At 38.9% G+C, this 14,915-nt stretch overlaps 1 protein-coding gene, 1 non-coding gene and 1 pseudogene across 2 annotated transcripts in view; 2 read left to right on the top strand and 1 right to left on the bottom strand.

The window, feature by feature from the left end:
* Zfp804b (zinc finger protein 804B) overlaps positions 1 to 14,915 on the top strand; it is a 575,349-nt gene that overhangs the window by 158,015 nt on the left and 402,419 nt on the right. The gene's annotated exons all lie outside the window — the stretch shown is intronic.
* Tubb4b-ps1 (tubulin, beta 4B class IVB, pseudogene 1) lies at positions 5,521 to 7,068 on the bottom strand (annotated as a pseudogene).
* On the top strand, positions 8,508 to 8,658 carry Gm24525. Its single transcript, XR_003956124.1, has one exon. It is a non-coding gene; the product is annotated as a U12 minor spliceosomal RNA (small nuclear RNA).

The raw sequence follows: 14,915 nt of genomic DNA, 5'->3' as shown, positions 1-14,915 counted from the left end.
CTGTAGACTGCCTTCCTCTCTTTGTTGTCTTGAATGAAACTTTTACTTTCATTTAAAAGTCTCAAAGTAGACTTCTAAAAATATCAGCAACCTTGCAATTTTAATTTGTTAACCACTAAATGTACTAGTTTCTATTTCTTCTATTCACCAATATCTTTAGTCAGTTCCTCCTCAGAAGTGTAACTTTTTCACTTTTTCTGAAACCTGTTAAGCCTCTGTATCATTATTTTATCAACATGTCTCTGGGAATGCACATTAGTGAAAATAGTAACTGAGATTAGCTGGAACACTTTTCCCATTACTTCACTTTGAACCATACTGGTGTTGCTACTTGTAGCCCCAAAGCTCTTTGGGTGTAGGTTCCTTTCCAAAAGTTCCTAGAGGAGATTTTAAAGTTCTGTTATTGTCATCTTTACCAGATTATTTTTAACCTACTTTGTTTGTATGTGGGTGTTTCTCATTTTGCAGTTCATTGGGCTTTTAATGATGGTTTAAAATTTCATCTGTTTGCTGAGGTTCCAGATTTTTCTTCATATCCCTTCCCTTAAGCACGTTGGTCATTATATCCCAGAATCTAGGTCAACAGCTATCAAAAGATCCCTCGAGGGCAAGTGCCAGTTTGAGCATTTGCTTATCACAGTGATTATATTATATTATAGTTTTTGAACCCTGACAAATATAGTCGGCTTGTCACTTTCTAAGCTTAGAATTTTAAAAGGCATTTCAAAAAAGTGGGATATAGTTATTCATACACTGCCTTCCAAATTGCATTATTATAAGCAAATTTTATTTTGAAGCATTATTTATTATTTATGACCTTCTTGAAATAAATTACAAAATACTTAGCTATATTTACCAAGTATAAATTCTGGTTACTTATAATTTTCTGGTTTCTAAATATTAGATAATAATATAACTTAAGTATTAGAAATCTTTGAGGTATTCACTAAAAATACCCTTATAAAATGACAGGAATAGTAATTACATGGACAATTCTAATTTTAACTGTAATGACTATCATATAATAGTAAGTCATTAATCAAAGGCATTATTTATGGGACATAATGATGTAGAAAAGGGATAGAACACCTTGATGATGATCTTTAAAGAGAAGAAACTGAATGGAAAACCAAACTTTTCATTAGGGCATCATTGAAATAATAGTACTGCTTCCATTGATCAGCCTAATATGAAATTAGATCTTTTACAAAATTAGAAATATTTTATTTTGAACTGAGCATTACAATGAATTACTCAATTATAAGCTTAAATGTGCTAAACAGAAAAACTCAGTAATTATATATCGATATTTCAGCTGTAAAATGTTAAGAAAAAGCATCAGTCACCAAATTAGTTCATCAAAGAATGAAAGAAGTCAAGATGTCCTTTACTAGAAGAGTAGAAGTACTGAATGGAAAATCCATAAATGTAATATTCAGCCAGCAATGGAAATTATGATGCATAAACTCTGCACAAGGGAAACATAATACTTCTACATAAAAGAAGCAGACCTGAAGAGGCTACACACATTACTGCAAAAATATGAAATCTAGAAGAAGCACTGCTTTAGGGACTAAAAAGAGGCCAATGTTTTTTGAGGGTTCAGAGAGAGAAGATTATTGAATATATTAAGCAAAGAACATTGTAAGGGTATTGAAAGTAACTGAGTGGTGGTGAACCAGGAACACATACCACTGCCTTTCTCAACATTGTACAACATGGAACACAATGAGTTATACATATGACAATGACAATGTCAACAAGGGTATAAAAATGACAAAGTAATCTAACTGCATTAAATAGGTAAAGGAATCTAACTGATTATAACATAAATGAATATTTTTAGCAGAAGTAGTGGTGCATCTCTGCAATAACCAGCGTTCAAGAGTCTGGGACTTCTTTGGGTTACATAACAAGTACTGGGTCACTAGTATTACACAACCAAGCTCTACCTTGGAAATTAAAAAAAAAATGCATGGGTTCTCATTTCCTTATTCTCCAGACAGTATGTGTTCTCCAGACAGTGACTAAGTGACTGAAGGAGGCCATTATAGACAAATTCGACAACACCTAGCTTAGACAATTAGTAGCAAGTCACATTGCCTATACCCTGAATTCAATGGATTGAGATTGGCACCCCTGTACATCTCTTCTGTGAAACACACAATTCCAATCTCATTATGGGAAAAATGAAGGTATTCAACAAAGCATGAAACATAGGTCAAAAACAATGCAATGAGATTAATTCCTTAAGTGTAAATTTAGCATGTTAATTTACTATGTAGATAATCTTTATTTTTTAAATTTAATTCTATTTGCAATTCATTTTTTACACTCCATATTCCATTCTCTGCCCCCCATCCACCTCATATCCACATCCCATACCTCCACTCCACCATCCTGTCTCCACATGAATGTCCTCACCTGCCACGCCACCTGACCTCTAAACACCCTGAGGCCTCCAGTATCTTGAGGCTTAGGTGCATCATCTCTGAATGAACACAGACCCAGAAGTCCTCTACTGTATGTGTGCTGGGGCCTCATACCAGCTGGTGTATGCTGTCTGTTTGATGGTCCAGTGTTTGAGAGATCTCGGTGGTCCAGATTAAGACTGTTGGTCCTCCTACAGGATTGCCCTTCTCCTCAGCTTCTTTCACCCTTCACTAATTCAACAACAGGGTCAGCTGCTTCTGTCCTTTGGTTAAGTGCAAATATCTGCATCTGACTCATTTTTAAAGATAATTCTTAAAAATGGAGAGGGGCATAAGAAAAGTGTCTGTCCCATATCTGCAATTGTTCTATAACTGTAAATCATTCCCTAGGGAGTGACAATTTAGGAATACTGTTCAGAAAACAATAAAGAAATAATAATCCAAAATTCAGGCAATGATTACTACCAGTGAGAGGGAAGGAAGGAAGTACATGGAGATTTCCAGATAATTATTGATATTTTATTGACTATCATTTTTCATTTTAATACTTTTACTTCCATATTCCCATGTACTTTATTCCTTTATTTGTTTGTTTCTCGATGTTTATTGAGTAATAATTGCCTAAAGAATAAATGGCACCAAAATGGAAAGATTTTGAAGGCATAGATTTATCAGAGAAGGTTTACTGGATGGCAATACTTACTCATTTGTCCAATGTAATAATTGGAATGCTATGGCAATAATTGGTTTAGAGTGGATGGAGAGAGTGTGAAACTGCAATTACGTGTTGTGCCCAGTGTCTGTATAAGAGGAAAGTTAGAAAGGTCATCTTTCAAAAGTGAGAAATTTATTTGGCAGTGCATTTGTAAGAATACTGACTGAGAATTATGCATTTTAATTCTCTTCATAGAAGAGAATAATAATGTTCAGAGATAATAATAACTACAATTTATTTATGCATATTATGAGTCAATTGGAACTTGAGTGCTTTCCAACTCATCTGTAAGGCTGTGCAAAGGGAATTTATAAATAAAAGACTTTTAATAAACCATTGTTGCTGGACTTACTATTGGCATCATTATTGCTCTTTTGTGAGGGTATGTTATGCATTGCATGCATGTTTTCTATGTGTATGAAGTGCATGAGTGTTAGTTTCTGTGTGCATGTTCCTATGTGGGTGAATGTGGGGTTCAGAGGAGGGAGTTTAGAGCCTTCTATCATTTTCTACCTTATTGCTTGAGACAGGGTCTTTCACAGACCAGTAATCTAACCATTTTGCTAAAGCTTGTCTGCTAGCAAGCTCCGTGGATCTGTTTGTCTCTGTCCTTCAATATTGGAGTTATAAGCATTCACAGCTTTCTCAAGATTCTTAACAGAGTGTACATTCCTCTGTGTGTTTGTTTTAGTTGTTAACTGAGTGCTGAGAATTAGAACTCAGATTCTCACGACTGCACAAGTGCTTTTATCCACTGAACCATCTTTCAAGCCTCTGAACAATGGTCATAATTCACAAAGATATTTGGGTAATAATGTCCTGAAACTGTGACTATGTTACATTTCATGGTGTAAGGAACTTTTCAGATACAATCAAGTATCTTAAGATGCAAAATCTATCATTCATTATATGTGTGGACACAAATATTCCTATGAATCATTATAACAGGTGTGCAGGAGGTGAGGATTAGCCAAAAATGTTCTATTAGAACCTGAGGAAGCAAGCAAAACACAAACATTTGGGAGCTTAAAGCATGGAAATAACAAGTTAACCAAGTATCTCCTTAAACTTCTAGAAGGAACAACTCCATTGAATATACTTTAATTTCAGAATATTTATCTCTAAAAAAGTAAGGAAATTTGCAATGCACCTTTGCACTGGTAGTTTTGTGGTAGAATGTCATGGAAACAGTGTGAGGCTAACATATCATATTATGAAGTGCTATCAGACTTCTCTAAATTCAACCTCAGATGCTTAATTTTATATAGTTAGTCTCACACAAGGTAAAGAGTATTTGGTTTCTATGAGCTGTGTCAAATGTAATCCTTTTCAACCACACGCTCACCAAAGCTACCTAACAATCTGGAGTGAATGATACCTCCTACTAAGCTTTGTGTGCTTTGTCAACTGCTGTGTGCATAAAAATAATATGAAAGAAATATTGTTATCATAGAAAGTAAAGGAAATAATTCAAATTGTCCAAAACACACTTTGATATATCTTAGAATTGTCTGTGCTTTTTTAAAAGCCAAAATGATTGAACACTTAATTTCAGTCTCTTAACTCTCAGCATCCTTTTGCATTGCCTCTGTACTTAGAGTTTCATCGTTCACCTAATCCTCTCAACAGATCATTTCTGCTGCAGAACCAAGCTGAAATCTAACTTCGCACATGTGAAATTTTTCTCATGATATTGGAACATAGTTATCACATCTTATTTATATGTTCATCCATTTTCTCCCACATTTCAGAAGCCACTTCTGCTGCTCTTAATATGTCTGATTCTCCCTCTGCACAGCTTACCTATCTAGAAAATGTTAAAAAGGAAAATATGTCTCAATATAAGTAAATTCACATTTGCCTTCCAATCATAGATATGGCTTCTCACTGTGTTTAAGGTATGTTGTTGGAAAGGCCCCCACAACTCATCTGCCATATTGCATCATCTCTTCCTAGGGTTCCAGCACAGCTGAACAATGCCCCATGGTTGTAGCTCTTCTGGCTTACCTCATCATGCTCTGCTGTTCCCAGAACTGCACATGTAAGACAGAGTGATGTGAGTCCTGGAAGCTTGGAGTCTTAGAGAAATTATGCCAGAACCAACTGATCCAGCCCTTCTAATCAATAAAGTGCTCAGATACATATCTCTAAGCCCCAATTTGTTAAGAATGTGAATCCTATGCATGCACACACATGCACTTACCAACAACACCATGTGGAGCTCAGTGGACAACTTTATGCCATTGGTTCTCCCTTTCAGTATCTTACATGTGTTCATTGAGCCATCTTGCTGACACAAACTCATTTTTAAAATACTAAAAGATTCCCAGAATTTCTGGTTTTTTCATAGATAGTACTTATATCTTTTTTTTTCACTATGAATTGCTTTAATGGTGGTATCTGTACAAGTGATGTCAGGACACAGGACAGCAAGTGCACAGTGGACATGGCTAGCAGACAGGCTGTAAATGAATAAAGAGTACACACTGCTCCCATGCTTTAGTGACTAAGACAGCTCTAAGCCACCTCCTCCTCAGCCTCCTCCTCATACTCTCCCTCTTCCTCAGCTGTAGCATCCTGGTACTGCTGGTACTCGGACACCAGGTCGTTCATGTTGCTCTCAGCCTCAGTGAACTCCATCTCATCCATGCCCTCACCCGTGTACCAATGTAGGAAGGTCTTGCGTGGGAACATGGCTGTGAACTGCTCTGAGATGCGTTTGAACAGCTCCTGGATAGCGGTGCTGTTGCCAATGAAGGTGGTGGACATTTTCAGGCCCCGAGGTGGAATGTCACAGACAGCTGTCTTCACATTGTTGGGGATCCACTCAACAAAGTAGCTGCTGTTCTTGTTTTGGACATTAAGCATCTGTTCGTCCACCTCCTTCATAGACATGCGGCCCCTGAACACGGCAGCCACAGTCAAGTAGCGCCCATGTCTTGGATCACAGGCAGCCATCATGTTCTTGGCATCAAACATCTGCTGGGTGAGCTCAGGAACTGTCAGGGCACGGTACTGCTGGCTTCCCCGGCTGGTCAAGGGGGCAAAGCCAGGCATGAAGAAGTGCAGGCGAGGGAAGGGCACCATATTTACAGCCAGTTTCCGCAGGTCAGCATTTAGCTGGCCAGGGAATCGCAGGCAAGTGGTTACCCCACTCATGGTGGCGGACACTAGATGGTTCAGGTCACCGTAAGTGGGTGTGGTCAGCTTTAGGGTTCTGAAGCAGATGTCATAGAGTGCTTCATCATCAATACAATAGGTCTCATCTGTGTTTTCAACCAGCTGATGGACTGAAAGGGTGGCATTGTAGGGCTCAACCACTGTGTCCGACACCTTGGGGGAAGGTACCACACTGAAGGTGTTCATGATTCTGTCTGGGTACTCCTCCCGGATCTTGCTGATGAGGGTACCCATCCCAGACCCAGTCCCCCCACCCAGGGAGTGGGTCAGCTGGAAGCCCTGCAGGCAGTCACAGCTCTCAGCTTCCTTTCTCACAACGTCCAACACCGAGTCAACCAGCTCTGCACCTTCTGTGTAGTGCCCCTTGGCCCAGTTGTTCCCAGCCCCACTCTGACCAAAGACGAAGTTATCAGGTCTGAAGATCTGCCCGAAGGGCCCTGAACGAACCGAGTCCATGGTGCAGGGCTCCAAGTCCACGAGCACGGCGCGGGGCACATACTTGCCACCGGTGGCTTCGTTGTAATACACATTGATGCGCTCCAGCTGGAGGTCGCTATCTCCGTGGTAAGTGCCAGTGGTATCAATGCCATGCTCGTCACTGATTACCTCCCAGAACTTGGCGCCAATCTGGTTGCCGCACTGCCCAGCCTGCAGGTGCACGATCTCCCTCATGGCAGCGGCGACTGCGGAACAGCTGTAGAAGAGGAGCACTTCGGGAGGAGGAGGCGCACAGAGTAGTACTTATATCTTAAACAGTATTTGTGCATTCTATTCTGCATGCTAAGACATATTGGAAGAAAACAACCATGATACATCAAGAAAATTGCCACACAGGAACTTTCTGAGGATAGTGCTAACCTCATCTCTCTTTGCAACCACTCTAGGAAAATCTGATGTGAGGTACACATGTTTCCACAGATAAACAGAAGAGCACAGAAAGGATTTTTATAACTTCTTCTTTAGGCATCCTATTTTACCTTGACACTCTATTACATAGACTTGACTTCCTCAGGTTCTTTTCTTCATTGAAATCATATCCATTGAACTCTACAGCCCCATACCCCAGTTTCTAGCCAAGCTTCCTGTCTCAGCATCATTTTGTAACCTGTTCATGACTCTGCAGTTCAATTCAAAGCAACCATAGCATACTATGTATTCTTTAGGTTAACCTGCCTTTCCTATTTCATATTGCTAACAGATTTTAAGCCATCTCATTCCTTTTAGTATAAAGCCCTAGAAATTAGAGGCAAGAATACCTTTCAAGTCTTATCTCCAAAGGCTACCATTTTTACTTACTAAATTTACCTCTGTATCCATAGGTTAATTCTAGTAATCTACTTTTACAAAGGGAAAGTATAAATTCTTGTATTGAGCATTGTAATATTTTGTATCTTAGGAGGAGAAATTCACATATGAAATGTACATAGATAAGATATGTTCAGAGTTAATTGACAAATTCATATCAAAAAGATATTGTGAACTGATGTTTCTCAAAATCCAAATATCATGAATATGATAATGAAAAATACTTGTTTTCTAAGGCTATGTTTAACATTTCAAGCTGGGAGTTTAATTTCTTTTGTGATCCAACAGAGATATAGACTTAAAAAATCATTTTCATAGGAATGAGATTAGCTGGTATCCTTGATTCTCATGCAGAAATTTGATTTCTTTTCTTTACATTACAAGAGCAAGTTAGTGTGTGAAGGGGAAAAAAACCAGTATGTCCTGAAGACATTTTCTAGGCAAATCCAGTTTAGGAAATAAACAAAAGCAACCTCCCCATTGAGTAATTTATTCATACAAGTAACAGATTTAAAAATAACCAAGTCTGACATTATTCAGCAGGAGAATTAATCCAAATTAATTCATTAAAATAAGATAAAATAAAGAAAACATGCCCTCTAAGTAAATGTGGTACTGATTAAGCTTTGTCTCCTTTAAGAAGTATTTACATCTCATTACAAACTCAAAATTTTACATCCAGAAAATTTGGATGTTCTATAAAATATGAGCTATGTAAATGGTACTTTGATTAAGAAAGGTTGATAAAGTCACTCAGTATTAGTGAATGTTACCAAAAGTGAAAATATCTTGCCTTAGGGTTAACAGGTCCATTTGAGACAAAATGAATAGGTATGAATACTCAGAACTTCATTGACTGTAGAAATCATATCTGAATGCCTTAAAATTATAAGTAAGGAAAATAATGATTCGGGGTGACGCCCGAGTCCTCACTGCTTATGTGAGAAGAATTTTTGAGCGGGTATAGGTTGCAATCTGAGGCGACCCACCTACTTTGCGGGATGCCTGGGTAACGCGATCTGCCAGACCCCTAATACGATAAAAAAATAGAAAAAAAAAAAGAAAAAAGAAGTCATATCTGAAATTTTTATTTTGGGTAGAAATATTTTTAATATTTTATTATATATTGTCTTCATTTACATTTCAAATATTATCCCGAAAGTCCCCTACACCCTCCCACACCCACACTGCTCCCCAATCCACCCACTCCCATTCTGGTTCTGGCATTCTCCTATACTGGGGCATAGAACATTCCCAGGAACTAGGGCCTCTCCTCCCAGTGATGAGTAACTAGGACTTCCTCTGCTACATATACAGTAAGAGTCACAAGTTCCATCATGTGTTTTCTTTGATTGGTGGTTTAGTTCAAAGTAGCTCTGGGGGTACTGGTTAGTTCATATTGATGTTCTTCCTATGGGGCTTCCGAACCCTTCAGCTCCTTGGGTATTTTCTCTAGCTCTTTCATTGGGGACCTTATGCTCCATCCAATGGATAATTGTGAGCATCCACTTCTGTATTTGCCAGGCACTGGCAGAGCCCCTCAGGAAACAGCTATATCAAGCTCCTTTCAGCAGACTCTTGTTGGCATCTGCCATAGTGTCTGGGTTTGGTGGTTGTTTATGGGATAAATCCCCAAGTGGGGCAGTCTCTGGATGGTCATTCCTTCAGTCTCTGTTCTGAACTTTGTCTCTGTAACTCCTTCCATGGTCATTTTGTTCCCCCTTCTAAGAAGGATTCTGAGCTTCTGGGCTAAAATCTACCTATCAGTGAGTGCATGTAATGTGTGTTCTTCTGTGATTGGGTTACGTTACACAAGATGATCTCCTCCAGATCCATCCATTTGTCTAAGAATTTCATAAATTCATTCTTTTAATAGCTGAGTAGTACTCCATTGTGGAAATGTACCACATTTTCTGTATTCATTCCTCTGTTGAGGGACATCTGGGTCCTTTCCAGCTTCTGGCTATTATAAATAAGGCTTCTATGAACAGAGTGGAGCACGTGTCCTTATTACATATTGGAGCATCTTCTGGGTATATGCCCAGGAGTAGTATTACTGGATCTTCCAGTAGAACTATATCCAATTTTCTGAGGAACTGCCAAACTGATTCTCAGAGTGGTTGTACCAGCTTGCAGTCCCGTCAGCAATGGAGGAGTGTTCCTACTTCTCCACATCCTCGCCACCATCTGGTGTGAGGTAGAATCTTAGGGTTGTTTTGATTTGCATTTCCTTGATGATTAAGGATGTTGAACATTATTTTAGTTGCTTCTCAGCCATTCGGCATTCCTCAGTTGAGAATTCTTTGTTTAGCTCTTTATCCCAGTTTTTAACAGGGTTGTTCTCTGGAGTCCAACTTCTCAAGTTCTTTATGTATATTGGATATTCACCCCCTATTGGATTTAGGATTGGTAATGATCTTTTCCCAATCTGTTGGTTGCCTTTTGGTCTTATTGACAGTGTCCTTTGCCTTACAGAAGCTTTGTAAGAACCAGCTGTGATTAACAAGATACCAGAACTACCAAAGCAAAAACTTTGCATTACTGGGACTATTGATGCTGGTTACCTGGAGCTAAGAAATTAGCGGTGATTAAGAAGAGACCAGCATCATTGAGGTGGCATCTTCTGGAAAGTGTTTTCTGAAAGCACAAATAGGCTGTGTTCCAGAGATGGCCAAGGTTGTACTCCTGCTGCAGTAGGACTTGGTAACATGTAAGGGTCACCCAGGTGGTACTGGTTTTGAAGGCATGAAGGGGTCACGCAAAGCAGCTGAGGCTCGGCACTGTGAGAGGCCATGGAATGCCATTGGTGAAGGTGTAGCCTCAGTTGCAATTGAAGGCCCAGGACTGAAGGGGTCATGCAGTGTTTTGGAGATGCCAGTACCATGAGATGACCACCAAGAGCAGCAGCAGCAGTGGAGTACAGGCATCTGGAGCCTAGAGGATGATGCTTGTGCTACAAAGGGCATGGCTGGAGAAGTGACCCAAGCCCTTGGAGGAGCCCAGAAGATCGTAAGTTGGATCGTAAGTTGGACGGTTGGAGATTGACTTTTGCTTTTGATTGTGACTGTGCCCTGATATTTTCCCTCTTGAAGGAAGAAACTGTTTTAGTGGAGCCCACAGTTAAGAGACTTTTAATTGTAAAAAGACTTTGGATTTTAAAAGAGATGGATATTTTAAAGAGATTGAAATTTTAAGAATATGTAAAGACTGTGGGACTTTTAAAGTTATTTAGATCTTGGGGATGAATAAGATTGTAAGGATTGAGGCTTACTAGTGATGTTTTTGTGTGTCAAGTTGACAAGGAGTCAATTGTACTGGCTAGTTTTGTGTCAACTTGACACAGCTGGAGTTATCACAGAGAAAGGAGCTTCAGTTGAGGAAATGCCTCCATGAGATCCAACTGTAAGGTATTTTCTCAATTAGTGATCAAGGGGGAAAGGCCCCTTGTGGGTGGAACCATCTCTGGGCTGGTAGTCTTGGGTTCTATAAGAGAGCAGGCTGAGCAAGCAAGGAGAGGCAAGCCAGTAAAGAACATCCCTCCATGGCCTCTGCATCAGCTCCTGCTCCCTGACCTGTTTGAGTTCCAGTCCTGACTTCCTTTGATGATGAACAGCAGTATGGAAGTGTAAGCAGAATAAACCCTTTCCTCCCCAACTTGCTTCTTGGTCATGATGTTTGTGCAGGAATAGAAACCCTGACTAAGACAGTTGCCTTTGGTCTTATTGACAGTGTCCTTTGTATTACAGAAGCTTTGTAATTTTATGAGATCTCATTTGTTGATTCTTGATCTTACAGCACAAGCCACTGGTATTCTGTTCAGGAATCTTTCTATTTTGGGTAGAAATTTAAGAAATGATGAAACTCTATTTTAACTATAGGCCTCTATTTCCTCTTTATAAGAATTTTTACAAATATGCTTAATTTAAATACCATTCGCCACTTTTCTTCTCTCCTCCCTTCTCTTTCTCCCATGTACTTTCTCTTGAGCCCTGCAATGCTTCTCTACTCAGAAGGTGATAGCCTCTTTTACTTTGATTATTATAGTTACATACGTGTGTGTGTGTTGTATGTAAGTGTATGTGCATCTGTATGTGTGTGTGTGTATGGCTATATTTACTTGATATTGTTTAGTTTTCAGACACAAAGAAGACAGTCAAAAGGCTAACTCCAAAAGAAAGAAACTGATATCCAAAGCTTAAGTCACTAAAGACAAAGAATGATAAGACTATGAAATCATTACATATTCTTAATATAAATTTCTTGTTTGATTATTGACCGTCCAAATTTTTATTTACTATTTAAGTCATGTCTCCATTCTGCTAATTGTTTTAGTTGATATGCAGAGCAGAGGCCTTCTAATGGGATCCACTTTCCCTTTACATTTCTTGTTATTATTTTCTGAATCATATTTATGAAGTCATCTATAGGCCTGAATCTTGAGGTATTTTCTCCATTTCCTCTTGTAGTTTATGGTCTTATATGAAGTTCTTTGATCTATTTGCATCAATTTTTATATATTGGTTAAGGGAGAAGGAATAAATAAGACTATTCAAGGATAGAAATGGCAATAGGTGCTTGAATCCTGGATCATATATTAATAAAATGCTAGTTGCATTCTAGTAAACCCTTCTATGAATTTTTCATGGATAGCATTAAGAACATTTCATACTGGAATTGTGTGCTTATCTTTGTCTTCTCAGAAATTTTGGCAAGGCTTGGATATTTGGGGCCTTATTTTTAAAATAACAAATATTTGTTGAGTCAATGAATTCCAGATAAAGAATTTTTCTCTTAATGGCATAAAAATAGATGGAAACAAAAAACAAAAACAAAATATGGTAAGGCATAGAAAAGAATTGTTAATTTTCATGTATTTTGGACAAACTGAACAATTTCTGAAAGCAAGAAGCAGGGATAAAAGCATATTTCAGGCTCTTTCTTCTAAAATGCTTACCAGAAGCAAAATAGGCAACGAACAACCTGGGCAATGCTGTTTCCTAGCTCAGAGATTCCTTAACTCAGGTGTCTGAGCAGGTTGAGCCCAGTAGTCAGCAGGATTTGTGAGCAGTAGGTTTGTTTGCAGTGCTGATTGTCACCAAGTTAGTGATATACTGGCTGTAAAGAAAATCAAGGCTCAGTGCACTCCACCTACAGAATCGTAATCATGTCCTCAGAAAATGTAACCAAATTTCATTATTTCTTCCTGTAAGCATGAACTTGTCACAGTGTATGTCTAAATTTCCTGGCTTTAATTCTGTTTCCTTGTACTCATAAAACAAATGGAATATTGTATGTTACATGAAACAGATATCCTCTATTCTGTACTGTTCTTACATGCATTGGATATACCACACACTTTTAGTTTTTTTCTTTCTACCAATCATTCTAAGTTGTTGAATTAATTATCACCATTTTCTATTACCCATCATTTGTTGATTTTGTTCAGAACACAAGAGATCACTGGGCATAATTACATTGGATAGCATAAGATTAATTATATATTTAGTCTATATTATATAATTGTCCATTATGTCAAAGCCTTCCATTAGACATACATTTAACATTAAAAATGCTACATAAGTATTATATATTCTTAGTATATTTATGATATAATTTAAAAGATCTTAAGCAATATTAAACATGAATGATGAAATGAAACACAATATAGAATTATTTTATTGTCATAGAGTTCAATGTAGAAAACATACAGTAAAGTAACTGAAATTACTGCTGAGTCATTAAACCGATTTTGCTCATAGCAGTAGAGAATCTGTAGTCAAAATAAATCGCAGCACAGAACCTATAATAGAAACATGAAACCCATTATTCCAGAAACCTAGTTGACAACATCAGAGAAAAGTCCTACTATAGCAGATGGCAGATGGTAAAACACATCGAGATACACCGTCAGAAATCAATCTCTCTCTCTCTCTCTCTCTCTCTCTCTCTCTCTCTCTCTCTCTCTCTCTCACACACACACACACACACACACACACACACACACACACATATACCATAGAGGGAGGAGGAGGGGGAGGGGGAGAAGGAGACTGAGAGGGAGGAGACAGAGACAGAGAGGGAGATGGAGAGGGGGAGAGAGGGAGAGGGAGACTTAGAGGGAGATAGAGAGGGAGACTGAGAGGGAGACAGATAGGGAGACAAAGATGGAGAGGTAGACAAAGATGGAGACAGAGAGAGGGGGGGTCCTTGAAAAACTCAGCTCTAAAGAAGATCTCTCCATCAAATCTCTCTCCCAGTTTACAATCAGTGTCTTATTAAAACTCTATTTGGGAATAGAAAAATCAAACATAGTATCCACAATTTCTTGTGAGAGAAGGCTTCTTATCATTAAAAAACAGAAAAAAAACCAATAATTCTTATAAACAAAAGTAAAAAGAAGAAAGGCAAAGTTTTTGTCAGAAAATAGAAATGTCAAATGCATTGTAAGAATGTGTGAAAAGAGTTCCGGGGTGGGGTGCTGGGAATAATACTTGAGTTAAACATCCTACATGGGTGACTATTTGAAATGGAGAGTTTGAGCATTGCTCATTGGGGTCCAAAATTGTCTTACTGTGTTGTTTATCCCCTTGATATTTGCTTATGGCCAATCTCTGTGAGTAACCCAACCTCTTTCTGACTTTGAGAAAAATATTTTGGAATGTATGAACAATTTGCAAAACACATGAAACTCAAGAAGAACGAAGACCAAAGTGTGCACACTTTGCCCCTTCTTAGAATTGGGATCAAAACACCCATGGAAGGAGTTACAAAGACAACGTTTGGAGCTGAGACGAAAGGATGGACCATCTAGAGACTGCCATATCCAGGGATCCATCCCATAATCAGCTTCCAAATGCTGACACCATTGCATACACTAGCAAGATTTTGCTGAAAGGACCCAGATAGAGCGCTCTCGTGAGACTATGCTGGGGTCTAGCAAACACAGAAGTGGATGTTCACAGTCAGCTATTGGATGGATCACAGGGCCCCCAATGGAGGAGCTAGAGAAAGTACCCAAGGAGCTGGGGGGATTTGCAACCCTATAGGTGGAACAAAAATATGAACTAACCAGTATCCCCCGGAGCTCGTGTCTCTAGCTGCATATGTATCTGAAGATGGCCTAGTCGGCCATCAGTGGAAAGCGGGGCCCATTGGTCGTGCAAACTTTATATGCATCAGTACAGGGGAATGCCAGAGCCAAGAAGTGAGAGTGGGTGGGTGGGGTAGTGGGTGGGAGAGCGTGTGGGGGACTTTTGGGATATGGAAATGTAAATGAAATAGAT

This window comes from Mus musculus, chromosome 5 (genome assembly GCF_000001635.26).
Source record: "Mus musculus strain C57BL/6J chromosome 5, GRCm38.p6 C57BL/6J".
Lineage (NCBI taxonomy): Eukaryota > Metazoa > Chordata > Mammalia > Rodentia > Muridae > Mus > Mus musculus.
Note: the sequence above shows the minus strand (reverse complement) of the source record. Positions and strands in the feature narration are given on the sequence as shown.